Source organism: Phoca vitulina, unplaced genomic scaffold (assembly GCF_004348235.1).
Source record: "Phoca vitulina isolate PV1807 unplaced genomic scaffold, GSC_HSeal_1.0 scaffold67, whole genome shotgun sequence".
NCBI classification, from domain to species: domain Eukaryota; kingdom Metazoa; phylum Chordata; class Mammalia; order Carnivora; family Phocidae; genus Phoca; species Phoca vitulina.
This window is the reverse complement of record NW_022589770.1, coordinates 9,699,873-9,713,532: the sequence shown is the minus strand read 5'-3', so window position 1 is coordinate 9,713,532 and position 13,660 is coordinate 9,699,873.

Sequence of the window (13,660 nt, the reverse complement as noted above, 5' to 3'; positions counted from 1 at the left end):
TTCTGCATGGAGCACTGGGTGTTATGCACAAACAATGAATCATGGAACACTATATCTAAAACTAATGATGTAATGTATGGGGATTAACATAACAATAAAAAAAACTAAGGCTGTAATGTATGGTGATTAACATTACATAATAATAATAATAAAAAAAGAAAAAACCTTAGGCTTCCAAAATACATTGCTAGGAAGTCATTGCTAATATAAAAAGGCATATAGATATAGAACTAGGTAATTTCTGAAAGTTATATTTATATTTTAAGAGGAATGTGCCTGATATAAATGTCATTTTGTAAATGCTCAGATTTAAAATTTTTCAAAATTACTTAACAAAAATTCGTTAAGTAAATAGTGTGGAACAAGCTACAGCTGCAGTGGTTGGTGGAGGTTGCAATTCATGAGCAGAATAGTCCACAGGTTAAGCTTCTCCAGATCATTCAGCAACGTACAAAGTGAGAGGCTTGTGCCCATATGCAGAAGTTGTACTCGAGAGCTCTGTCATACCAGAGACTCTGCCTCTTATTTATCTTCCTTTGGGTAAGCCAAGAGGTTTTTTTCACAATAACAGATCTTGTGAACTGGGGAATAAGGACCTGATCTTGGCATCCATTTGAAGAAGGACAGGATACTGGGTCTCAATCTTAGCCTTCTTTTGATCTAAAAATTCTCACAGTGGGGAATTAGTCTCTTATGCTACTTTCTGTTCAGTGGTAAAAGTATCAATAAGATGTTGTAAGAGATTTTCTCCCCTCTTTTCTTCTGGTGAATCTTTCTCCATCTGGAGACTATAGTGGCTTTCTGGATGGAAAGCAATTAAAAATCATCTTTGGAAGGGAATCCAGCCCAGGAGTCTTTCCATGTTCAGTGTTCTAATTGCTCCTCATTTTTTTTTTTTTTCTTTTTCAACCAATAATGCAGATACCTCCCCTTTTCCTCCTTACAGAGTCTTCAGGATAGTCCTCCCCTTTTCTAATAATGCTTTCTAGCTTCCTATCTATTATTTTCCCCAAGATTTTTGAAATAATTTTCCATCTAACTTACAGTAGACACTACTCTAAGCATCAGCTTCTAACCAGGGAGTGTCACCTATAGCAGGCCCAGCTTCTTCCTGGCAATTCATCCAATAGCTTCCCTAAGATTCTGTCCAGCCCCTGTGACAGCCTGCCAGCGCCTGAAGCTGTGTTCTATCAGGACTTCAAGAATTTATAGACTTGGTTTTTCTTTCTTTGCTCCCCTCCCCCTTTCCCCTGACTTGCTTATAGCCAATGCACCCACGTATTTTAGGCCCTCCAGTGAACTATCCTTGTCCCCTGGGTAAAGGCATCCTATATCTGGATATGATAATTGAATCCCTTCCATGTCCTGAAACAATGTGTGCCCCATGCTGGGTGTAGCTCTTAAGCAAAATCTTGAAATGAACACAAGTATCATCTCTTGGTTCATGTCAGAACTCATATAAAGAAGGATTATATGAGCTACCTCTTTACTTATTATACTTCAAAGCAACATACTCGGGCCAAGGTACTGTCTGTACACCCCATGCAACAGGATTCCGGAAAAAGTTCTCTCCTCATTGTTTTCCTTTACAATGAAAACCAGATATGTATGGTCTTGTCATTGGAGGATGGCCATTTAGGGTTTGGCCGTTGTGGTAGATGTGAAGATGCACAGCCTCGATTTCCGTTCAAGTAAGAACTTAGAGCCCAGTTGTAGGGTGTGTGACTCAAAAACAGCATCTAGCTGTCAGGTCCCCCAGGGTCTCTTTTAGCTGAAGAGATCTTCCCCAAATTAGGTTACACTTTCCTATAACAACCTGCCTCATAAAGTATAAGACTAAGCTTGACCTCAGGAGAGAAGATCTGGGTAGGATCAGGGATCTGACTTCATCATTTTTTCAGTTAGTTACATGGAATCTAAAGAGTCGGAAAATTCTAAATTCAAACCTGGCCTTCCTTCCATGTTATTATAGAAGTCTATCAGTCAAAGTAGGAAAATAGAACATATTTTATTTAAAAGTTTAGCCAGATTTTTAAAAATTTAAATATTCATACATATTGTGCTTTTGTGTCTTTCCCCAGGCCAAACAATTGTACACTGGGACACCTGAGGTACAAATAAAACATTTAGAGGGTCTAGTGATGACCAGAGAACTTCTAGAGCATAAAACAGTCATACTTTCATGTTTAGTGTTTGAGAGAGCAATTTTTTAAAATTGTGTGTATATACAGTACTGGATTTTCTTTCTTTTTTTTTTTTTTTTAAAGATTTTTTTTTTTTTTAATTTATTTATTTGAGAGAGAGAGAATGAGAGAGAGCAAGCACATGAGAGGGGGGAGGGTCAGAGGGAGAAGCAGACTCCCTGCCGAGCAGGGAGTCCGATGCGGGACTCGATCCAGGGACTCCAGGATCATGACCTGAGCCGAAGGCAGTCGCTTAACCAACTGAGCCACCCAGGCGCCCTACAGTACTGGATTTTCATTTGAATTTTGTGTGAGTGATCTGAAAGAATCCAAACTCTTATTATTAGCTGTTACCAATGTCTTTGGCAAACATGAGGAGCATCGCTTGATAGGGATTGGAATTCAGAGACAGAAGAGTTTCTATCAGAGGGACCCCATCTCCCTTCTCTCTCTTTGTATGGTTCTAGAATAAAAGTCATCTTGTATGGGGAGAATATGCATTTTGGACCCAGGCACCAAGCTGTCCGGGATTATGTGCCAGCTAATTCAGGTAGACCTTGGGGAAAAAACAACTTCCCCAAACCTAGAAGCTTTGAGGATTCCAGTTCCTGTGGAAAGATGAGCTGTCTGTATGAAATCTCTATGGATGGGGAGGGATGGGTGCTGAGCCTTTGGTTCCAGCTGGTTTGTTCACAGGAAAGGCAAAGATGTTGACGTGGGTCATTCACCAGAAGCTGTCCAGAGTAAATGAGTAAATGAGTGAGAATGGAACCCATGTTTCCAAAGGTAAGAAGTTGAAGGTAAAATGTTTACAGAAAAGGACAGAGTTTGTATTCTAGCAGCCACTCTAAACTAGAGTTGTTTTTCCCTTTAGTTTAGCAATATGTGAGAAATTTAATCCCTTTAAATTACAATATGATTTCCTAGTTACCTATAACCCTTGCATAGGTCCAAGAAAAAAAGATGGATTTTATGTTAAATATTTAATCTTCATATTTTATAATTCTTAGGGAAATACAATTTCAATATTTTTTAAAATTATTTATTTATTTGAGAGAAAGTGTGCATAATTGGGGGGTGGGGCAGAGAGAGAGGGAGAGAAGCAGACTCCCTGCTGAGCACGGAGCCTGCTGTGGGGCTCAATCTCATGACCCTGAGATCATGATTTGAGCTGAAATCAAAAGTTGGTCGCTTAACCAACTAAGCCACCCAGGCGCCCTAGGAAAATACAGTTTTAGAGCTGAAGTTTCTACAGTGTCCATCTAGTGTAAATATGTGACTTTTAAATATTAACTGCTTTAAGTATTATACATATTTCTTTAGCTAAAGCATTTCTATGAAAACGTAAACATTTTTATATGATTACAATAAAAAGTAAAATTTATTTCACACATATTCATTATTTAATATATGCTAAAAATTCATAATTGCAAAAGTAAAACAAAATTTAATTTTTAAGAGGAAACATCTCTTTTTTTAAACAATATATATATTTTTTAACAAAATTGCTTTATAACACAATTGTAAGAAGAAAATAACTCTCATTATTCAGACTGGTCTCTAAGGTCCAACTTACTTTTACATAGATAGGCATTTAGTATTCTAATAATTCTACACAGCTAATCAAGAATAATTTACTGGATTTTTATAAATTATTTTTTTTCTTGTGAGTTAGTCCTAATACACTGTGTTCTGACTTTTTTAACTGGGAAACGTTAGTGGAACACACTTAATAGTATCTGCCCTTACAAATTATTGAGCTTGTCTTTATTGAGGCTAATATAGTAGGACATACCATTCAGGAAAGCCTAGAAGACTCCTTTATTTTTTTTATTTATTTTTTTAAAAGATTTTATTTATTTACAGAGAGAGAGACAGGGGGTAGTGGGAGAGGGAGAAGCAGGTTTCCCGCTGAGCAGGAAGCCAGACGCTGACTCCATTCCAGGACTGGGGTATCATGACCTGAGCTTAAGGCAGACACCCTAGCAGACTTGAAACTCCTTTTTATTTGCATTAAGAAAATCGAGAGATCGTATGAAAGCTGGGCATTGGAGTCTGGGCCACTACATTCCAATTTAAAGGAGTGTTCTAGGGGCGCCTGGGTGGCTCAGTCCTTAAGTTTCTGCTTTTGGCTCTAGTCATGGTCCCAGGGTCCTGGGATCGAGCCCTGCATCGGGCTCCCTGCTCAGTGGGAAACCTGCTTCTCCCTCTCCCTGCCTCCTGCTCATGCTCTCTCTCTTAAAATAAATAAAATCTTTAAAAAAAAAAAAAGAGGTAGGACTCTGGGAACAAATTGACTCAAGTCAAGAACTGGTTCTAGGATGTACTGTTAACCTCTCATCCCCCCAATAATTCTTAGCACAGTGCCAGACACATAGAATGCAGTATGTAAAAGTATTTTGAGTCAACAAATTGACATTATATTGCAGATTGGGTTTTAGGTTCACTGGTCTTAACTTTTAAAACAGTTTGTTCCTCTTCATCTTTTGGAAGGTCCTATAGTTCAATGAAAATAAATGAACTTCGGAGTTAGACATTAATGGGTTGTTGAATAAATTCCCCAAACAAGTTGCTTTATATCCTCTCTTACTCTTTTGAAACAAATATAATATGAAAGTATATTTTGGCAATTAAATGAGATTATCTATGTAAAACAGTGCCCATCCATGTTAGGCACTCAGGAGGGTTACAGGATCCAACCCAGCTGGGCTCTTTCCCTGGACCCATCCATCTCAGCTCAGACATACAGAGTTGCCACTAAGTCTTTCATTAATCCTTGCTGTAGCCTGGTAGCTTCAAAAATCTAAAAATTTATCTTTTATCTTTCTAATTATAGGGAAGTCATGCATGAACTCTGAAACTTATAAATGTTAAACACCAACATTTAGTAAATAATAGTTGTTCTAATTTTTAGTGTTGTTTCACCATAGGAAATTTGTGGTATTTTCATCACAATAACGAATGGCTATTAGCTTCTTTATTCATTTACCAATTTTGGAAAGAGATTTAAAGGATATTGTTTATGGTTATTTTTTTCCCCAGGCCGCAAAACTGCTTCACGATACTGAAGTCAAATCTGTAACTTACTAGTAAGATGTGAAAAGCTTATTTAATGAGGTGCTAAATATTGGCCTAATTCAAAAACTGCTGCTAGTCACTATTAACATTAGAGATCTACAGTAGCTTAATATGTTACATATAATTAGTACTAATCTTCAATCATTTGGCATTTAAAGACATTAAAAGCTACTCAAACTATCTAGCTAAGAAACAGCTGGTAATTGATAGTATCTACCTCTAACCTTAGAAAATTGTAATCTCAGCTGGAAGTCTCCAGATGGGGTTAGTAAAAGAAAAAAAAAAGTTCCTTATTACTCTCAGTATAGACTGTACTTCAAATCATGCTAAGAATTAAAAAGTGTATGTGTCCATCCCTTCGTTATCCTGATAGTTTCATCAGATGGGCTGGGGGGAAAAAAAGTGAATGGTACTACATCTGGAGGAGAAATAAGTGAATTAATCTCTTTAGTTTTCCTAGACAAATGCTAGGTTTTTCAATGCCTTACCTGGTCATTCAACCCCTGATACCCTTTCATAACAAAACTAGAAAATTTCCTTGCAAATACAGATGCAATCAACGAAACTCAAAGATTAATTATCAAGATGCCGCACTGCCAGCAAGTCATAAAAAGGCTGAGTTAAACTCAGATTTTATATTCCTTAGAGCAATCCTTTCACTGGACTATAATATGTAGGTGAGATCTAAGTAGAGAAAGCCCAAATTTCTCTACCATAAAGCAGATAATAATCAGTATATTTAGTAAGTTTGATGAAGTAAAAGTTGGTAATCCTTTAATTTTTATTTCTAAGGAAGATTAGCTTTGGAAGCCTGAGGAGAATGTAGAGACTATGATGAGGACAAAACCAAATCCGTCATTCACTTCTGTCATTAAGACCTCGATGTGCACTCAGCAATTTCTAAATGATTCAGATCATTATTTTATGGTAATCTCAAACACTTTAACTGAAGATTAGTTATAAAACAAAGAAACTGGGCGCCTGAGTGGCTCAGTTGGTTAAGCGACTGCCTTCGGCTCAGGTCATGATCCTGGAGTCCCGGGATCGAGTCCCACATCGGGCTCCCTGCTCAGCAGGGGGTCTGCTTCTCCCTCTGCCCTCTTCCCTCTCGTGCTCTCTGTCTCTCATTCTTTCTCTCTCAAATAAATAAATAAAATCTTTTTTTTTTTTTTAAAGATTTTATTTATTTATTTGAGAGAGAGAATGAGAGAGAGCGAGTACATGAGAGGGGGAGGGTCAGAGGGAGAAGCAGACCCCCTGCTGAGCAGGGAGCCCGATGTGGGACTCGATCCAGGGACTCCAGGATCATGACCTGAGCCGAAGGCAGTCGCCTAACCAACTGAGCCACCCAGGCGCCCCAATAAATAAAATCTTTAAAAAAAAAAAGAAAAACAAAGAAACTATTCTCCTGTGTATTGGTGTCCCAGGAAATACATAAAAATACTTGGCAAATGGGGGAAGTGGAAAAGAAAAAAGAGAAACACAACAGGATGTGTCAGATTTCTTTTTTCTCACATGCATAAAGAGCAGAGTAAAAGAAAAACTATAGTCCTGTAAAGAATGGGACTGCCCTGTTCTTCTTGCCCCCTGCTCCAGTTTTTCTTAAGCCCTTCATCTGAGAGTCCTGGAGATAAAAGGAGTTGGTTATCTTAGTAGATAAAGGATGTTGATGGAGAAAAATGTAAATAAAGATTTAGAGATGGTCAAAATTGTGTGCAATGGCAAAGGGACACCTTGACAGAATAAAATCCTGTAAGAAGTGTCAATAAATTTAGTGACAAAGAAAGTAAAGAAGAGATTTAAGATTATTTATTCACACAAAGCTCTAAGATTTCCTTTTCAATAGAAAGTTTTTGTATTCATTATTATAAACGTTTTCATTTAACATATTGACTTTTTTGTAACATGTCTTTGGAAACATTTTATATGAGAAATGTAAAATTCAAATATAAACAAATGTTAGCTATTTTGCCAATGTTTTCCATAACATAATATATTTGTTGCTATCATTTATTGTCTGTCCCTTCAAAGATTGCCAGGGTGAATTAGTCAATTACCTAATAAATATTTGAAATGTATAAAATTTTCATTGGATACCATGTTAGGCAACAACTCCACACTTACCAGTAATGCATGGATTCTGAGAACACAGCTAAAAACCAGGAGAAGGAGAAAACGGACTATATAAACAAAAAAGTAGATCATACACCCACTATGTATTTTATTCTGAAGAGAGCTTTCCAGAATCTTAGACACTTTTATGTTATACACAATTCAAATATACATGATCGTCCAGTTCCTCACTTTATAGAAAATAGGAGGTAACAAAATTTAAATTTGAAGGGGAGATTTTCATTTCAAACCTCCTAGCCCCTTGACCCAGCAATACCATATCTAAGAACTCATTATGCAGATGTACTTACACCTCTTCGCAATTGGGTAAGTATAAAGCTATTTCCCACTTCTCTTCCCATCCATTTTTCAAGTAGCAAAAAGTTGTAAACAGATAAATTTCCATCCTGAGGTTAAAAAAGGATGGTTCATCCATAAAATGGATTGGTATGCACCCGGTTAAAAAAATGATTGCATTATACTAACATGGAAGGATTGAAAATGATATATTGTTAAGTGAAAAACACAAGGTATATCAGATCCCATTTGTGTAAAAAATGTAATTTTTAATGTTTGAAATCCATAAACATTTCTGAAAATTAAACAAGAAATTTTTAAATTGATTATGGCTGAATAATGAGGAGGGGTGAGAAGCAGTAGCATGCCAAATCATACCCATTTTACAGAAGAAGACACCTAAGTGGAGAGAGGTTAAATAACATCCTCAAACCCTACTGTTTGAATCCTATGTTCAAACTCAGGAAGCCTAGCTCCAGAGTAGGTGCATTTAATCATTTCACAATGTTGCTTTTCATGAAAATAAAAGCAAGCCTGCATGTCAGCTATTAAAATGCCAATTTGGTGGCTTTTGCTTTTTATCTACCCATTTATTTTTTTTCAAACTTCATTTTAAAACAAACAAACAAAAAAGAAATACATTTTTGAAAAGACAAAAAATAATTATTTTCTCTCAGTGTTCATCTCTAAGTCAGTGTGTGTGTGTGTTTTAGAAAATATTCCAACGTTAGCTAGTCTTTCACAGAATAACTTTGCGCTCTAGAATTCCCAGGCACACAGTGTCCCTAAACTCCTGCTTGTGGAAAATGTAGTGATCTATGAGTAAAAGCAGGTTTAGAGGCCATTCACCAGAGCTCTGCAATCAGCACTAACTACTATAGGCTTCAGAGTGAAATTCACATATTGATTTTAATTTATAAATCCCCTTTTGGTGGCCTTCCCTGTTGCCTTATAGATTACCTCCGCACCTGTAAATCATCCCACAGATGGGATTGGGTTGTACCACTCAGAAACCTGATTCTTTGATTTAAATGTTAGGGGACTGGAGGCAGATATTTTCATTAATCTTTTATGTATTTTTTTTTTTTTTTGCCTACACATTTTTCTTCAGGATAATATGAAGATAACTATATAATTTTAACCCTCCTTGATTTATTATTTAAGGTATTTGACTTATAGATAGTACAATGTAAGAAAGGTTAGCCCTGGGCAAATTCATGAAATAGGTATTTTTAGAAATATCAGCTTCCTTATCTGACTTCTTTTTTTCACCTTCTAAGACTCTTCTCCCATTCCTTCAGGTACCTACTGCTTTGACTGTTTTCTTCTCTTAACATTTTTATATCCTCTTTCATTGCTATAAATTGCATGTCACTATTACTAGTTTTTAAATGTTACTTCCACCCTAATGTTTAAACATTGACAAGGATCAGCCCCTTTAAGGGAAGCTTTAAGGTTACCTTGGGTTGAAGGTGCTTCATGTGAGGTAGCCAATATTTGGAGTATACATCAAGCTCCTAATAATACCTTTAACAATCTTTCTTACTAATAGAATCATCACAGCCATATTTATTCTGTCCACCTTGCCTCTGGTTACAGTGAATTGGCTGAGGCGTGGCCATTTGACAGGCTGGCCCAATCAAATTCTCTTACCTAAAAAGTTTGATTTAGGAATGAATTTCTAATTGAGATTTGACTAATGATGTAGAATCTCTGGAGTTGTGGCTCTGAATTCAACTATTCATGGACAGAGTATAAGAGAAATCAGGACTGCAAAAGCAAAGAATGAAGATTTTAAGTGAAAATAAGAAACCAGAGATGGAGAAACACGGAATATTCATGAGTCCCTGCTCTTGAAATCAGTGAGAATTTTATTGTCTTGTGAAAATTAGCCCATTTCAATTAAGTTGGACCAAATTGGTTTTTGTTACTTACAACCTAAATACTCTAACTGTTGCGTAATGGCACCTGCCATCCCCTTTCCTTTTAGAATAAGATTATTTAATATTCACTGAGGAAATAAACTTATTTGACATACAATCTATGGGCTCAGAACATTGTTTCCACTTCTAGCTCCAGAGTTTAGCTTTTGATCTAAGTTAACCAGAACATCACATTTTCAGCAAGTGTGATTGGCATAAGAATGGGCACATGGTGTATCAAGACCCAGTTGAATGAAGGGAAATTTTTTGGAATCCTTCAGAGACCCTCACTTTCCTTTCTGAATTTGGACCTGCAAGTTTGTAGTCTAGAACAATTGGAACTCTTTTGTTATCAAGAAGAACTGGTTCATACGGAGATGGAGTCAACCTAAAAAAAAAAAAAAGAAAAAAGAAAAGAAACCTATAAAAAGAAAGAAAAGGACAGGGTTCTAGTGGCATCACTTGAGTCCCATGTTTAAACACTATCTTATGGTTATATACTCTCTACCTTACAGTGAAAACACTCCTAACTCATATAAAGCCCCCCAATACCCCTGTGCCAATGTTGTCTTCTTTACCTCATATCATATTATTTGAAATAAAATAAAAATTTCAGATAGTAGAACCATATTAGATTTTATTTTATTTTTTAAAGATCTTATTTATTGGGGCGCCTGGGTGGCTTAGTCGTTAAGCGTCTGCCTTCGGCTCAGGTCGTGATCCCAGGGTCCTGGGATCGAGCCCCGCATCGGGCTCCCTGCTCGGCGGGAAGCCTGCTTCTCCCTCTCCCACTCCCCCTGCTTGTGTTCCCCTCTCTCACTGTGTCTCTCTCTGTCAAATAAATAAATAAAATCTTTAAAAAAAAATCTTATTTATTAATTTGAAAGAGAGAATGAGAACACAAACAGGGGGGTGGCAGAGGGAGAGGGAGCCTGATGCAGGGCTCCATGCCAGGATCCTGGGATCATGACCTGAGCTGAAGGCAGACGCTTAACCAACTGAGCCACCCAGGCGCCCAACCATATGAGATTTTAATTTCTGTTTTCTATATGCAAAAATACAGTATTTATCTAGTTCGTCAATAATTTATATGATAAAGGTAATTTCTTAATTGTGTACTCCATCTTTTGAAATACAATGATTCAGTAAACACTAGGTATTGCATACAGAAGAAGCAACAGATGGGAAATCAAAAGAGCTTAGTTTGCCTTTAATTTTGCCACATACTAGTTATTTAAAAACTAGGAAACCTCTCTCTCTTGCTTTCAAGAAATAGATAACATGTCTGCCTAGTCAATCCATGTTTCCTGTGCAGATAAAAGTGACACATTATACATTCAAAGCTCTTTGGAAATATTTGCAGTAGTTCACATATGTACCGGTGTATTCTTTGAAATTTAAAACATGATGCCTTCGATTTTTAGACTTCTGAATTTTTTCTATAATTAACACCTAGACTATAAAGATTTTATTTATTTATTTGAGAGAGAGAGAGCACAAGCAGAGAGGAAGGGCAGAGGGAGATGGAGAAATTCACTCGCCATTGTGAAATGAGCCCAGTGCCAAAGCTGGGCTTGATTCCAGGACCCAGAGATCATGACCTGATAGCAAGGCAGACTCTTAACCAACTGAGCCACCCAGGTGCCCCTCCTCATAATTTTTTCAAACATACCTTTGTACCTGGAGTCCCCTTATCCTAAATGACCTTTTCCTATACTGTTATTATAGTTAAATTACCATGAATTTCTTCTCTTGATTTCAGTCAACCTTATTCAAAGCATACTCTTTACTGTGGCTTCCACTTCTTTCATTTATTTTAAAAGTAATAACCCTTTTATTAAATTATAGCATGTATAGAAAAGTGCACATATTACAAGTGTTCAGCTTGATGAATATTTATAAAGGGACAGACCATGTAACCAGCACCCAGGTGAAGAATATTTACTAGCCCTCCAGAAGCTCAAATATACCCAGCTTGTTTTACAACTCCCACCAAAGCTAATCCTTATCCTGACTTTAACAGTACAGTTTAATTTTGCCTGTTTTTAAATGCTATTTAGTAAATATAACAATACAGGATATTTTTTTCCCTCTGAGTTCATTCACTGAGCATGTTATGTACAATAGCTATGATTTATTTTCATTGTTCTATTGAATCCATTAAGGGAATATGCCAAGTGTTTCCTTCCATTCTGTGGTGGTGGGCATTTGGGTTGTTTTAGTTTTTGGTGATTAAAAATAATGCTGCTAAGGACATTCATGTATATCTTTTGACATCATATGTATGCATTTCTACTAATTATATATTTAAGAGTACTTTTTGCTGCGTTAAAAGGCTAGCATATGTTCAACTTCAGTAGAAAACTTTAAAACAGTTGTCCAAAGTTGGTTACACCATTTTACTCCCCACCAGCACTGTATGAGTTCCTGTTGATCCACATTCTCTCCAACATTTAGAGCTGTATGTTTTATTTTAGACTTTGAAGTATGTTTGTCTAACCAGACATTGAAATTTTAAATGGTTTTAATGTATAATAATGTTGTCTGCAAAAAATGACAATTTTATTTCTTCCTTTCACATTATTATCCACTTTATTTTTTTATGATACTGTCCAGGACCTTGGTTCAATGTGGAATAGAGGTAGTTGTATTACACATCAATTACCCTGTATCTCTATTACATTTTCAATCTCAGAGGGAATGTTTTCAATTCATCAGTATATAGGATGTTTGCTGGAGTTTTTTTTCTTGATAGATATTCTTTATCCAATTAAAGACATTGGCTTTTATTCTTACCTTTATAAGAATTTTTTTTAAAGATTTTATTTATTTATTCATGAGAAACAGAGAGAGAGAGAGAGAGAGGCAGAGGGAGAAGCAGGCTCCCAAGGAGCAGGGAGCCCGATGCAGAACTCGATCCCAGGACTCTGGGATCATGACCTGAGTCGAATGCAGATGCTTAACCACCTGAGCCACCCAGGTGCCCCTTTATAAGAATTTTTAATCATGCCTGTATGTTCAGTGTTGTCAAATGCTTTTTCTGTATCTATTGAAATGTTCTTATAAGTTTTTCTTCTCTTCCTTTTCCTATATATAGTGATACATTTCAGTGGTTGATGTTTACAATTCTGTATTTTTTAAATTTTATCATAAAAATTCAAACATACAGATAAGTCGAAATGATTTTATAGGAAACATCTATACTCCCACCACCTACATTCTATAATTGTTAAGATTTTGCCAGAATTGCTTCGTCACATAACTATCCAACTCTCCGTACATCAATCCATCATTTAAAAAAAATATATTGATGGGGCGCCTGGGTGGCTCAGTCGTTGAGCATCTGCCTTTGGCTCAGGTCATGGTCCCAGGGTCCTGGGATCGAGCCCCACATCAGGCTCCCTGCTCAGCGGAGAGCCTGCTTCTGCCTCTCCCACTCCCTCTGCTTGTGTTCCCTCTTTCACTATGTCTCTCTCTGTCAAATAAATAAATAAAATCTTTTAAAAATAAATAAATAAATAAAATAAAAATATATACTGAATGTTCAACCAATCCTGGACTAAGTTCCCTTTGGTTTGTTATGGTATCTTTTTTTTTTTTTTATTTCTGGGAAAATTTATCATTATTTTTTTAGATATTTGCATCTATCTTTGGAAATTATCTGTACATTTTATTTTTTTTTTTTTATATAATGTCCTTTTCAGGTGTTAGGACTCAGGATATGTTAACCTCATAAAATGAATCTTCAGGGATTCCCCTTTCTCCAATTGTTGGGGAAAGTTTATGCAAGGTTGGTGGTATATATTTATTAAATTTTAGGGTCAATTCAGTAAGATAGTTAGCTGGGACTGGGATTTTCTTGCAGGGAAGATTTTTGTTTTTGTTTTTGTTTTGTTTTGTTTTGTTCTTAGAGAGAGAGAAAGCGAGTGTGAGTGTGACATGGGGAGCGGAAGACAGAGAGGGAAAGAGAGAATCTTAAGCAGGCTGTATGGCCAGCCTGGAGCCTGATGCCAGGCTCAGTGTGGGGCTGGATCTCACAACCTGAGATCATGACCTGAGCCGAAACCA